Raw genomic sequence first — 16168 nt, forward strand, 5'->3', positions numbered from 1 at the left:
CTCAGAATCATTCTTTAAGGATTCTATTGGATGTATCTCTCTTCTTAAGGGAAAGTTAAAACAGGAATCTTAGCTGGACAAAGCACAGCCCAGATTGATGCAACTGCTCTTACAACTTCTGCCAACAGTAGAATATTCCAATATGATATGATAAAATAATTTCCAGAGGGATTAAAAAACTAAGTATAAAAATATCAAAATGGCATAAAAATAAATAGAGATAAATATACAAGCCATTCAGTCTGTTGAAATGTGACAGAAAACATGAATAAATTCATAACAGAAAACATGAACATGAACAGATAACAGAAAAACATGAATAAATTCTTTGCCTAAACATTAAGATCTAAGATAAATCAAAACACAATCCAAATGGGAAGATAAGTTAATATTCTAATCATTTCCAACAATTATGACAAAGTGTCTTAAAATCGGTACAAAACTCACCTTCTGGTAGAATTATCTTAAATGTAAATGAATATACAAGTCTCAATATAAAAACATTAAAGACACTGTACTGTTTATCCATCTATTTCTTCTCAACTCCAAATTCCCCCTCTGTGCCTGCTCTGTGAAAATGGATCTGGGCCATTTTCAATATTTTTCTTTTGCCATCTTCAATTAAAGCTTTGCCAGTAGAGGGTACTAGAGTGACATTACAGGAAAAACAAAACAAAACAAAACAAAACAAAACAAAACGTTTTTCTTGTGTGTTTGCTTTCAGGTACCACTGGTGCACATGGAATCAATCCCCAACACTCAGGTCCTGCAGCACTTACAAGATTTCTAGTACCTAATACCTGTATTCCATAGTACCCAGAAACACTCAGCAGCCAACAGCATTTTTTGGACTCCTTAGGGCAGATTTGTAGCAGAGTGCCACTGGTGAGACATCTGCCAGGAAAGCTCTCCTTGGCACCCTGAAGGATAGATTTCCATCAAGCTCCATTAGTAATGCACCATGGCGATTTTTTGTCATGACCAGGCCTTCTCTAAGAAAGTCTGGATATCAGTCCTGTGTTGGGAATGGGATGGGTTGGGGGAGAGTCTGCTCTATCTCAGCCCAAGAGGAAGTGGTTTTTGTATTTGCTATACCTGTATTTAGAATTTCTACTTTGTATATTCTTATTATTCTAATCCACTTGTTGTGGTTAGTAATACTTCATTAATTTTTCCTGATCATATTATTGTATTGTTTCTCTTTCCTGATTGGACCTAGATTGATAGAGTTATACATAAAAATTAATAATAATAATAATAATAATGTTATCATTCCTGGTTCTCAATAAATCTATGTTAAAATAATAGTGATAATTATGTTATATTTTTACAATGGAATTATAGTTCTTAAAAAATAATACACTTTCTGTAGCTGGGTATAGTAAAATGTGGACTATATAATACAATAAAGAAAAAAGTGTAAGGTCCTACAGGAATTTAAGAAAGCAATCAAAATTTTGAACCAAATTCTTACAAATTGATAAATAGGCAAGATGGCTAAAGAATAAGAAATGTCATTTCATCTGGTCCCTTGAATTTAGCTGGATAATTATCAAATCATTCTGAACATGCATAAATGCATCCTGAGATATAAGAAAATATATCTGGAACTCTACAAGTAGAAAAGTGACTGCTTATTGCAATGTGGGTGAGGTGGAGACATAAATCTGCAGGGAGCTATTGGAAAATATATTTAGTAGGGAAGGAACCTCCATAAGCTGGCTACCAGAAAGGGATATAGACCCAGAGGGAAAAATTGGAACTCATAAATTTGCTCCAGTGAGAGATGTCTCTATCTAAAAGGGGCTCAGGTGAAGCAAAGGGAGAATGCTGCGGGGTGGGGTCAGTTTAATCTCAGGATCCCAGGAGTCACAGAAGGAATGGGGACACCGGAGCCAGTTGAGTCCCCAAACGGTGGAGCAGGGTAACTGATTACTCCCAGCAAGCTCAGAAAGGGACTCTCAGTTCAGTTGCCATAAATCACAAGTAGGCCAGTCAGGTGACCACTCTTCCCCTGAACACCCTGAAAAGGGCTGGAACATTATGGCTGTCTGCCATCCCTCAGGAGGGCCAAAACAAGTGTGTCCATGATTAGGCAAAAGATCTCAGGGTAGCAGCCCCAGAAAGGACAGTGAAGAGACATTCAACCATCCCTTGAGAGCAGCAAAGTAGATATGTGCTCCAGCCCACAACTGCTCTCAGCCCTAGGGTACACAAAGGGCAGTGACATGGGTCCTTAAGACTCTTCCTGGGAAGATTGCTGTGGCTCTACACCACAGGAATCAGTGGAGTTTGGCACACACAAAGGTCAAGACTATTTGTCCCAGATAGTTTACTGAAGAGGGGCCACCACAATCCTTCTGCGACCAGAGATGGAGGTATGGCCATTTTTATTCTGATCTTCCAAAGAGGCAGAGAAAACCTTCAGGGAACAAAAGCCCTACAGAGGACCAGTTTATACTGAACCTAGCCCCCTGGCAAGGGGTGGTGCAACTCTGCCAGGCAGACACCTGGGAAGCAGCACAGTAGTCACCTTCCCCGAGAAGACAAACTGGAAGAACATGTGCAAACTACTTATAGATCCCACAAGACTGTAAAACTTCATCACCAGGGGAAAAAAAGTATATAAACCTCAAGGGTTTTTCTCATTCACTTATCTTTCAGCCTAAAATTTTTCATTTCTTTTTTTCCCCATTTCAACTAATTTCTCATTTTACAAACTCTATGTTTCAAGTCACTTTTTAACTTTTATTTTTGCATCCACATTTTATCGATATATGTTTCATTTTTGTCCTTTTTTCACTCTATTCAATTTTATATATACATAAGTTTTGCTTTCTTTGCAATTTTGGACTGTCATGTCCTCTAACATACAGACCAAAACTCACTCAGAAACAAGTGGATCACCCTACTTTGCCCACCCTGTGAGATTATATTCCAACCCCCACCTTTTTTCTCATTTTTCTTTTTTGTTCTGTTTCGCTTTGCTCTTGTTTGCTTTTCTGGTTTGGTTTCCAGCTGCTTTGGATTTGTCTAATGTGTATTTTGTTTTGGTAGTGTTGATATTTTTGATTCTGTTCACTTGCTCACCCATTCTTTTCTGGGCAAAATGACTAGAAAGATTAATTCACAACAAAAGAAAAAAAAAAGAGGTAATATTCTCTGCCACAGATCTAATCAATATGGATATAAGCTAGACGCCAGAGATGGAATTCAGGATAACAATAATAAACTTAATACCTGGGCTTAAAAAAGGCATAAACAGTAGAGAATCTCTTAGTGCAGAAATGAGATCTAATTAGGCTGACCTTAAAAATGCTGTAACAGAGATGCAGTTTAAATTGGATGCTGTTATAACTATGATGAATGACGCAAAAGAGATAGAAAGTGACCTAGAAGACAGGCTGATGGAATGGAAGAAAGTTGAGGAAAAGAGAGAAAGACAACTAATATCCCATGAAGAAGGGCTTTGAGAAATTAATGATGCCCTGAAATGAACCAACGTCAGAATGATTGGGGTGACTGAGTGTGAATTGAGAGAGAGAGGGCCAGAAGGTATATTTTAACAAATCTTGGCTGAGAACTTCCCTAATCTGGGGAAGGAAACAATCATTCATGTCCAAGAGGCAGAGAGGACCTCTCCAAATTGAATAAAAATAAATCAATATCCCAACATACAATAGTGAAGTTTGCAAATTTTAGAGACAGATAGAATCCTGAGAGCAGCTCAAGACAAGAGGTTCCTTACCTACAGAGGGAAAGACATAAGACTAACATCAGATCTATCCACAGAAACCTCACAGACCAGAAAGGGCTGTCATGATATATTCAAGGTACCAAATGAGAAAAATATGCAGCCAAGAATACTTTATCTAGCCAGGCTGTCATTCAGAATGGAAGGAGAGATAAAGAGCTTCCCAGACAGAAACAGAAAGAATATGTGACCACCAAGCCATCCCTGCAAGAAATATTAAGGGGACCCTGTAAGCAAAGAGAGAACCCAAGAGTAACATAGACCACAAAGAAACAGAAACAATCTAGAAAAATAGGCACTTGGGGCACCTGGGTGGCTCAGTGGGTTAAGCATCTGCCTTCGGCTCAGGTCATGATCTCAGGGTCCTGGGATCGAGCCCCGCATTGGGCTCTCTGCTCAGCGGTGAGCCTGCTTCCCCCTCTCTCTGCCTGCCTCTCTGCCTACTTGTGACCTCTCTCTCTCTCTGTCAAATAAATAAGTAAATTCTTAAAAAAAAAATAGGGACTTTACAGGCAATACAAAGGTACTATATTCACATCTTTCAATAGTTATTCTGAATGTATATAAGCTAAATGCTCTAATCAAAAGACTAAGAGTATCAGATTGGGTAAAAAAAGCAAGACCCACCCATATTATGTCTATAAGAGACTAATTTTAGACCTAAAATTACCTCCAGTCTGAAAGTGAGGGGGTGGACAACCATTTCTCATGCTAACAGACCTCAAAAGAAAGCTGGGATAGCAATCCTCATGTCAGACAAATTAGATTTTCAACCAAAGACTGTAATAAAAGATGAGGAAGGCTACTGTATCATACTTAAAGGGTCTATCCAACAAGAGCATCTAACAATTGTAAATATTTTTGCTCCCAACATGGGAGCAGCAATGATATAAACCAATTAATAACCAAGTAAAGAAACACATTGATAATAAGATATTAATAGTAGAGGACTTCAACATGACACTCAAAGGAATGGACAGATCATCTAAGCAGATTAACAAAGAAACAAGAGCTTTGAATGACACACTGGACCAGATGGACTTCATAGATACATGTACAAAACATTGCATCCTAAAACAAGAGAATACTCATTCTTCTCGAGTTCTCTAGGAACTTTCTCCAGAATAGATCACATATTGGGTCACAAACTAGGTCTCAACTAATACCAAAAGATTGAGATTATTCCCTGCATATTTTCAGACCACAATGTTTTGAAGCTTGAAGTTAATCACAAGAGGAATTTGGAAGGAACTCAAACATTTGGAGGTTAAGGAGCATCCTACTAAAGAATGAATGGGTCAACTAGGAAATTAAAGAAGAATTTTTAAAATCCATGGAAAATAATGGGAATGAAAACTCATCTGTTCAAGACCTTTGGGATACAGCAAAGGTGGTCCTAAGAGGGAAGTACATTGTAATACAAGTTTCTCTCAAAAAATTAGAAAAATCTCATATAGACAAGCTAAGCTTACACCTAAAGGACCTAGAGAGAGAACAGCAAATAAAGTTTTAACCAAGGAAGAGAAGAGAAATGATAAGATTAGGTCAGAAATCAATGAAATAGAAACCAGAAGAACAGTAGAACAGATCAATGAAACTAGAAGCTGGATCTTTGAAAGAATTAGTAAGACCATAAACCTCTGGCCAGACTTGGCCAAAAGAAAAGAGGAAGGACTTAAATTAATAAAATCATGAAAGGGGCAACATCATAACCAACACCAAGGAAACACAAACAATTTTAGAAACATATTATGAGTAACTGTTTGTTGCCTATTATGGCAACTGCTATGCCAAAAATGAGGCAATCTGGAAAATAATGGATGCATTCCTGAAAACTTACAAACTACTAAACTGAAAACAGAAGAAATGGAAAATCTTAACAGATCCATAATCAGCAAGGAAATTGAAGCAGTATTCACAAACCTCCCAACAAACAAACAAACAAACAAACAAACAAAGAGTCCAGGACCAGATGGCTTTCCAGGAGAATTCTACCAAACATTTAAAGAAGAAATAATGCCTATTCTACTGAAGCTGTTTCAAAAAATAGAAATGGAAGGACTATTTCCAAACTCATTCTTTGAGGCCAGCATTACCTTAATACCAAAACCAGAAAAAGACCCCATCAAAAAGAAGAATTACAGAGCAATATCCCTGAGGAATATGGATGCCAAAATATTCACTAAGATAGTAGCCAATAGGATCTGAAAGTACATTAAAAGAATTATTTACCACAACAAGGGGGTGGGGGTATTTATTCCTGGGCTGCAAGTATGGTTTAACATTTGCAAATCATTCAATGTGATAGATCACATTAAAAAAAGAAAGACAAACACTGCATGATCCTCTCAATTGATGCAGAAAAGCCATTTGACAAAATACGGCATCATGTCTTGATTAAAACTCTTCAAAGTGTACAGACAGAGAGTATATACCTCAATATCATAAAAACCATCTATGAAAAGTCCACAGCAAATATCATTCTCAGTGGGAAAAAAAAAAAAAACAAAAACAGAGTTTTTCCCTTATGGTCCGGAAAATGACAGGGATGTCCACTCTTCACCACTCTTGTTCAACATAGTACAAGCTGTCCCCACCTCATCAACCAGACAACAAAATGAAATAAAAGGCATTCAAATTGGCACAGAAGTCATACACTCACTCTTCACAGATGATATGTAGAGAACCTAAAAGACTCCATCCCCAAATTCCTAGAAACCATACAGCAATTCAGCAACATGGCAAGATTCAAAATCAAATGGACAGGAATCACTTGCATTTCTATACACTAACAATGTGACTGAAGGAAGAGAAATTAAGGAATTGATTTCATTTACAATTGCCCCCAAAACCTTTAACATACCTAGAAATATACCTAACTAAAGAGGTAAAGTATCTGTACTCTAGAAACTACAGAACACCCATGAAAGAAATTGAGGAAGACACAAAAAGATGGAAAAACATTCCACACTCATGGATTGGAAGAATAAACATTATTAAAATGTCTATGCTACCCAGAGTAATCTACACATTCAATGCAATGCCTATCAAAATTCCATTGACATTCTTCACAGATCTGGAACAACAATCCTAAAATTCATATGGAACCAGAAAAGACCCCAAATAGCCAAGGGAATGTTGAAAAAGAAAATCAAAGTTGGGGGCATAATGATGCCTAACATCTAGTAACCACTTTGTCATCAGCTACAGCAAGCTCTTGCAAGACACATCTCTAAAGGCAAGGGAAACTATTTGGACTTCATCAAGATAAAAAGCACAGCAAAGAAAACACTCAACAAAACTAAATGGCAACCTACAGAATGGGAGAAGATATTTGCAAATGACATAACAGATAAAAGGCTGATATCCAAGATCTATAAAGAATTTATTGAACTCAACACCCCCCCCAAAATAATAATAATCCAGTCAAGAAATGGGCAGAAGACATGAACAGATACTTCTCCAAAGACAACATACAAATGACCAACAGACACATGAAAAATACTCCACATCACTCGTCATCAGGGAAATAGCATCTGAGATACACTACGTTATGCCAGTTAGAATGGTTAAAATTAACAAGACAGGGGGCGCCTGGATGGCTCAGTGGGTTAAAACATCAGCCTTCGGCTCAGGTCATGATCCCAGGGTCCTGACATCGAGCCCCACATCGGGCTCTCTGGTCAGCAGGGAGCCTGCTTCCCCCTCTGCCCCTCTCTGCCTGCCTCTCTGCTTACTTGTGATCTCTGTCAAATAAATAAATAAAAGCTTTAATTTTTTTTTTTTTTTAATTAACAAGACAGGAAACAACAAATATTTGGTAAGGATGTGGAGTGAGAGGAACACCAACACTGTTGGTGGGAATGCAAGCTCATGCAGCCACTCTGGGAAACAGTATGTAGGTTCCTCAAGAAGTTGAAAATAGAGCTACCCTACAGCCTAGCAATTGGACTACTGGGTATTCACCCCAAAGATACAGATGTAGTGAAAAAAAGTCGCTCATGTACCCCAATGTTAATTGCTGCAATATCCACAGTAACCAAACTGTGGAAGGGGCTGAGATGTCCTTTAACAGATGAATAGATAAAAAAGATGTGGTTCATATATATGATGGAATATTACTCAGCCATCAGGAAGGAAGAATATCTACCATTTACACTAACATGGATGGAACTCAAGGGTATTATGATATAAGAAATAAGTCAATCAGAGAAAGACAATTATATGGTTTCACTCATATGTGGAATATCAGAAATAGTGCAGAGGGCCATAGGGGAAGGGAGGAAAAATTAATAGGAAGAAATCAGAAAGGGAGACAATTCATGAGAGACTCTTGACTCTGAGAAACAAACTGAGGGTTACAGAAGAGGTGGGTGGTGAGATGTGTAAACTGGGTGATGGACATTAAGGAGAGCACATGATGTGATGAGCACTGGGTGTAATACACAACTGATCAATCATTGAACACTACATCAGAAACTAATGATGTACTATATGTTAGCTAATTGAATTTAAATTAAAAAAAACACACACAAAAAACAAATTCTTAAAAATTTTGAAGTGCTTTAATAATTGCTAGAATTTATAGATATGCACAATAATTTATGTATAAGATGGCATTTAAAGCTTTTTGAAAATTAAATAAACCTAAAAATGGGGAAGTGAGAACTGTCTACATTTCTGTCTGATAATTTCTCAAAAGAAAAATTCATAGTTAGCCACATAATGAAATGAAAATGTTAGTGTCTGAGAGATGAATCTTGACAACGAAGACTATGTCAACTTGTTTTTTAGCAGTTTTATTGAGCCAAAAATTCACATACCATAAAATTCACAAACTTAAAATGTACAATTAATGTTCTAAGAAATATTTGCAGGTATGTACAACCATCATTACAGAAAAGTTTAAAACATTTTATCATCTCAAAAAGAAACCTCATGCCCTTATCTAAGTGTTTGTAGTAACATTACTTTATTAACATATTAAAGCAAAAACAAAATAAAAGAAACAAAAATAAAAAGCACCCAAAACTCCAAACTAGTCATACTCGATTTCAACAGTTTATCAATTTCAAGCATCAACTTGAAAAAAGAAAACAAACAAACAAACAAAAAAAGCCGAATTATAAATGAACAAAATTAATGTTTCTTTAAAGAATTTAAATTATATTTTAAATATAATGAATTTAAGAATCTTTGGACTTTTAGGGTCAGGACTGACAAAACCTTCTCAAACATTTAAACAACTAATTTCAATGTAATCAGCTAAGTTTATCCATTTTGTAAATGCAAATTCAATTCTCTTATATGTGATAATATAGTAATTTTACAAGTTGTCATATCTTTCAACTTAAAAATCACAAATCCAAAGCAATTACTTCATTTAATTTAAAATGCAATCAGAGCTAATCTTAAATTTTGTTAAGTGTTACAAACACTTTAAGAACAAATATTCATAGGCAGTATCTAAATTCACACAAATCTGTGAGAACATGGGTATGATTTATAGTCTCCTTACATCCAGATTTAATTTGAAACTTTCCTAGATTTTTAGACCATACAAAGGGAACACTGTTCTTTTATCAAAGTGCTAGGTTACCAAAGCATATACAGTTGAAATATTAACTCTGCCAAAAACACTTAGGGGCCAGAGTCCAGATAGATTCAAATGCAGTAATGAAGTAATTTTAGGCAGTGTGTGTGTGTGTGTGTGTGTATCTATGTTTATGTGAGATTTTTTGGAAATTGTACTTTATATACATTCTCCTGTGTCCCTAGGACTTATGACCATTAAGACATTTTTATTGCTATAACTGCTCCTTTCCTTTATTGTTCCCCTTACACCCCCTAATAAGTACCTAGGTGGCTGATACATGTGGATGACTTTCTTCTTTTGATAATAATTATTTTCTGTGAAATTATATAAGGCTTTCACAGGTTACCACTCATGGCCACTATTCCTCACTATGGTTAGTGCCTGGTTATCAGCAATAGCAGAAATCTCCACCTCTAAAAAGTACCTATCTGGAAGTCGCACAGAGCATAAGTGAACAAAGGACATCTTTTCACTGCCAGAAGCAAAAGGGAAAAAATTAAGTAATCTCTTACAAAAAGTAAAGTGATTTTAAAAATAAAGCACTGTTGTTAATGAACTATATTTTTTTGGTGTGTCATCACATAAGCTTATTTTCAATGTTATAAAAATAAACATATATTCTAACATATTCATTTTATGGATCATATTTGTGATGCTAAAAAAAATGCTTCCTACAAATCAAGCAAGTAGTAATAAATCTACAAAAAAAAAAAAAAAGGTGCCATGAAAGTATAGTATCCTAAAGTAATAGAGTAAGGTATTTTTAAATTTAATATTGAAAAGTTTCAACAAAGGGAGTCAAACAGGGCACCTGGGTGGCTCAGTGTGTTAAGCCTCTGCCTTCAGCTCAGGTCATGATCTCAGGATCCTGGGATTGAGTCCCACATCAGGATCTCTGCTCAGCAGGGAGACTACTTCACCCCTATCCTGGACCACCTGCCTCTCTGTGTACTTGTGATCTCTCTCTTTCAAATAAATAAATAAAATCTTTAAAAAAAAAAAAAGGAGTCAAACAAAATCAAAACACAAGCACTGGGTATGTATTCTTCCTCCAGATATTAGCATGCTTTATATTTATGAATTATAGGAGAGTTTAAAAATGAAATATATTGATGGAAAAATTAAAATAATTTATGGAAATAAACTTCAAGGTCAATAGGAGATAGAATTTTCTGATCCTATGGATGGCTAACCAAAAATTAAATAAGTATTTTTTTAGTTTTATGATTTCTTTAGCATTGTCAGAATTATGCTCTAGGATGTATGTGTTATGTATGATCTCAGTTCTAATCTGCTTTCCCAGTTGGACATATCTAAATGTAAGGAGAAAAACATTCAAGTCAAGTGTTTCTGTTATTGCTGGGTTTTCTTCCAAAGATATATTATTGAGGGAGAATAAAAAAGGGTGAAAAAGCAAACATCAATTAGTGTTATTAGAGGGTTGATGAGTGTTTTCAAATATTAGAGTAAATTAAAACATATTTAACAACCTCTACATATATTTTCAGTTTATGCTCTATTGGATCCTACACCATAAAGTCTGCAAAATAAAATGTAGTGATTACTAATTTTCATGAGTTTTTCGAATAGTTCTGATAGAGCATAATGCTTTTTGTTCATAAAAGATGAAATTTTCTTTGCTTTTTTACCCACATATAAAACTCTAATTCTTTAAGACTGGCTATTATTTTCATGCTGCTTGGAACAGGTGCTATTTTTAAACAATTTGTGATTATCTGGACAATCTTAGTCTCCAGACAATCCAATAAATAATAACCTTATTTTTTCTTGCATTCACATTAAGTTATCTCAGTCTTTAAAGTTCAAATACATTTAGGCCATAGTACAAATGGACCATTGCATATTGAAATATCTAATATAAATATAAATATCTAAACCTGACTTTCTATGTCAGATTATAAAAATCAATTAAGTTATATTTACTTTAGGCATATTTATGTATATTTTTATATAAAATTGTGGGAAAGAAAATATATTTTTTATCTTTATTATAGAATGATCAGTAGCTGACTCATGAAATAAATCAAAGGTAACAAAACACGAAAACAGGGCATATCATTCAGAATATATCTTTGCTGTTATTATCCACATTTACTCTTAAAAATCATACAGAAGCCCTGAATTTCCTAACATACCTAATGAAGAAGACCCAGATCAAAGAAATCATTCTGATTCTTGTATTCATTCATATAATACTGGGAATTTAGTTGTTTGCTGAATATTTAATTAGTATGTGCTAAATAAATGACATTGTGATAGATTAAGGCAAAACAATGAACATTTACATTCTCCACATTCATTATTTGCTTTTAAACTTCATACAACAATCATGGAATTTCTTAATATGTATTTTAATTAACTAAGAAGGAAGTAACACATTTTAAAGGATCAAATGACTAAAGCATGTATGTGGACCTTGTACAGGTCATTGTATTCTGTGAGGTTTAGTAAATTTGTCTTAGTATAAGAATATTTTTTTAAATTTATATGATATTCAAAAAGATACCATAGATAAAAGTACTTATGAAATGTAAACTAAAACAGAAGTGATGACTAATTTGAAGTTCTGTGCTAGATACCATAGTCTGCTAATATTCCAATATTCATTTTCTGCTTTTTCATTGTATTAGGACTTTATTGTGAGAATTCCCTAGTCAAAAGATTATGATTTTCTCCAACACCCATTCATGATTCTCAGTAAACTAGGAATAGAAGATTTCATCAATTTGATAAAGAATATCTGTATAAAACTGGAGCTAACATCACACTAAACAGTGAGAAAACTGAAGCTTTCCCATTAAGATCAGGAACAAATTTTCCCTCTCATCACTCCTTTTCAACTACATACTGGAAGTCTTAACTAATACAGTAAGACAAGAAAAGAACTTTTAAAACATATAGGTTAATAAGGACAAAATAAACTCTTTGTCCACATATCACATAATCATATATGTATAAAATCTGAAATAATCACCCCAAATCTCCCAGAATTACTAAGTGAGTATTGAAAAAATGTAGGATACATGGTTAATGTATAAAAGTCAACCACTTTCCTATTTACCAGCAATGAAAAATTGGCATTTAAGATTAAAACACAGTATCATATACACTGGCACCACTCAAAATTGAAATACTGAGGTATAAATCTAATAAAAATATATACAAGATTTATACAAAGAAAACTACAAAACTCCCAAGAGTGAAATGAAAGAACTAAATAAATGAGGAGATAGTCCATATTCATGGATAGAAAACTCCATATTTTCAAAATTTCAGTTCTTCTGAAACTGATCTATATATTAAATGCAGTCTCAATCAAAATCCCAACAAGTTATTTTGTAGATATTAAAATTTGATTCTGAAGTTTATATAGCGAAGCAAAGACCCAGACTAGCCAATGTACAGTGAAGGAGAAGAAAGTTGGAGGACTGCCAACTTCAAGACTTAATATAAAGCTACATCAAGTCTATGTGGTATTGGTGAAAGAATAGATCAATGAAATAAAACAGAGAGCCCAGAAAGAAACCCAGGTAAATTTAGCCAACTGATTTCTGACTAGGGAACAAAAGCTATACAATGGAAAAAGTACAGTTTATTCAACAAATAGTGTTGGAAAATGCAAGAAAATAAATCTAGATACGGATCTTTCAGCCATCACAAAAATTAACTCAAAATGAATCATAGACATAAATACAAGACAAAAACTTTTTCTTTGAAGTATTAGAAAATAACATACTTTTATCTTTCTGATAAACTTATAGGTGATAACATAGGAGATAGTTTAGATGATCTTAGGTATGGTGATGACTTTTTTAGATGCAACATCATGATCCATGAAAAAAAATAATTGAGGGGTTATCTGGGTGGCTCAGTGGGTTAAGCCTCTACCTTCAGCTCAGGTCATGATCTCAGTCAGCATCCTGGGATCAAGACCTGTGTTGGGCTCTCTGCTCAGTGGGGAGCCTGCTTCCCCCTCTCTTTCTGCCTGCCTCTCTGCCTACTTGTAATCTCTCTCTCTGTCAAATAAATAAATAAAATCTTTAAAAAAATAAAAAAAATAAAGTTAAATAATTGATAAGGTAAACTTTATTTAAACTTAGAAACATTTGTCCTGCAAAGGCAATGTCAAGAAAATGAGAAAAACTGGTCACAGACTCGGAGAAAATATTTGAAAAGTTACCTGGCCAAGTTTCTTATTCAAAAGAACAAAGAAATCTCTTAAAATACAGCAATAGGAAAAGAAGCAACTAGATTAAAAAATGGGCCAAAGACCTTAGCAGACACCTTACCAAAAAAATATACAAATGATAAAAAAATAGAAAAAATGTTTCACATTATGTGTTATCAGGAAATGCAAATTAAAAGGAAAAAAATGAGATATTAGCACATACATATTACAATAGAGAAAATTCAAATCACTGGCAATACCAAATGCTGGTGAGGGTGTGAAGCAGTAGGAACCTTCATTCATTACTCATGGGAATGAAAGAATTTGCAGTCACTTTGGACACTATTTGGCAGTTTCTTACAAAACCAAAAACGCTCTTGCTGTATAGTATGGCAATCATGTTCCTTGGTATTTACTCAGACCTGAAAAGTTACGTCTATACAAAAACCCACATATGGATGTTTACAGAAGCTTTATTCATAATTTCAAAAATATGGAAGCAACCAAGAATCTTTTCGTAGGTAGTGGATGAGTAAACTATGATATATACAGACAATGGATATTATTGAGGGCTAAAAAGAAATGAATTATCAAGCCATAAATGGACATGGAGGAAACTTACATGCATATTACAAATTAAAAGAAGGAAGAAAATGATATTAAAGCTTTCAGACAAGGAAGGAAGAAGTAGAACTATCTATATTTGCAGATGACATATTCTTATAGATATCAAATCAAAAAGAATCCACTAAAAATCTATTAGAATTAATAAATAAGTTAATTAAAATTGAAGAATGCATTATTAATTTACAAAAATCAATTGTATTTCTATACACTAGCAATGAACAAACCAAAAATGAAATTAACTAAACAATTCCACTCTCAGTATCATCAATAAGAATAAAATATCTAGGATTAAGTTTAACAAAAGAAGTGTAAAACTTATACTCTGAAAACTACAAACTATTATTGAAAGAAATTTAAAATGACCTAATTAAATGGAAAATATCCCATGCTAATTGCTCAGAAGGCTTAATGCTGTGAAGATGGCAATACTTTCCAAATTGATCTATAAACTCAACATAATCTCTATCAAAATATCAGCTGACTTCTTTGCAGAACTTGACAAGTTGATCCTAATATTCATATGAATATCCAAGGGACCCAAATGGCTAAAACAACTTCAGAAAAGAACAAAGTTGAAAGACTCATACTTCCTGATTTCAAAATTTAATATGATGATATAAAAATAAGACAATGTGTTAGTGGTATAAGGACAGACATGTAGATCATTGGAATAGAATTGAGAATACAGAAATAAACTCTGACATTTACAGTCAATTAATGTTGCCCCAGATGCTAAGACAATTCAATTCAACACATGAATACATGATAATAATTAAAGAAAGACCATGTTTCCAGTAATTTTATTTTTATCATTTAATTCAATCACTAATTTACATGAGAAGATACAGACATGAAGCGGAGTGTTCAAGGTTTTGGCTACTAATTCTTCAAACATTTGTTCCTGCACCAATCACTTTCTTCTCTCCTGTCTCCAATAACACACTTATATTAGACCGTTTGATACTGTCCCGCAAGTCCTTGAGGTTCTGTTTTTTTATATATCAATTTTTATTTATTTTATTTTTTTAAATATTTTTATCTATTGTCAGAGACAGAACACAAGCAGGGGTAGCTGCAGGCAGAGGGAGAAGCAGACTCCCTGCTGAGCAAGGAGCCTGATGTGGGACTTGATCCCAGGACCCTGGGATCATGACCTGACCCAAAGGCAGGTGCTTCATTGACTGAGCCACCCGGGCACACCTTTAATATCAATGTTTAAAATCTGTTCCTTAGTTTTGATAATGTGTTATTCATGATTTTCAAATCCCCATTTCTTTCTTTTCCTCTCAATTTTGGTATTGAGCCCATTCAGTAATTTTTTTTTTAATTTTAACTATTGTATTCTCTCAGTTCCAAAAAATCCAAGTATGTTTAACTTTACCTTATGTGACAAAATATAATAGTTGCTTTAAGGAATTTATCAGATCATTCCAATAACTGAGCCATCTTATGTTTGGTCTATGTCGATTATCATTTCTTCAAGCCTTGATCTAATTTTTCTGGTTCCATGTAAGTTTAATATTTGGGGATTTAATTCTAGATATTTTGAACATTTTGAATATTATTTTGTGTACATTCTGTGTCCTGTTACAATAACCTGGAAAATGTTCACTGTCGTTGCTTGTTCTTTTTAGTCTATGAATCCAGTTAGATTTTGACCTCAAGTTCCATCGGTAGGTGGTGGTTCCAACCTCAGTTCTGTTTTCAGAGCCTTTGCTCTGCTGCTTTGGATATCTCACGTGCATGTGTTATTCAGGGGTTAATTGTGACCCTGGCCATTATTTAAATCTTACTTAGTTCTCAGAGCATTTGCTACTTTTTTAAAAGATTTATTTATTTATTTATTTCAGAGTGGGTGGGGAGTTCCCAGGTCCTGGATCCCAAGACCCTGAGATCATGACCAGAGCCGAAACAAAGTGTCAGCCACCCAGGTGTCCCGATCCTTTGCTATTTTGATTTGGGTTTGTCTCATATGTGTGCCACTCAGGGACAAGTCTGACAT

The sequence above is a fragment of the Lontra canadensis genome, unplaced genomic scaffold, assembly GCF_010015895.1.
Source record: "Lontra canadensis isolate GAN:19392208 unplaced genomic scaffold, GSC_riverotter_1.0 scaffold62, whole genome shotgun sequence".
Taxonomy (NCBI): domain Eukaryota; kingdom Metazoa; phylum Chordata; class Mammalia; order Carnivora; family Mustelidae; genus Lontra; species Lontra canadensis.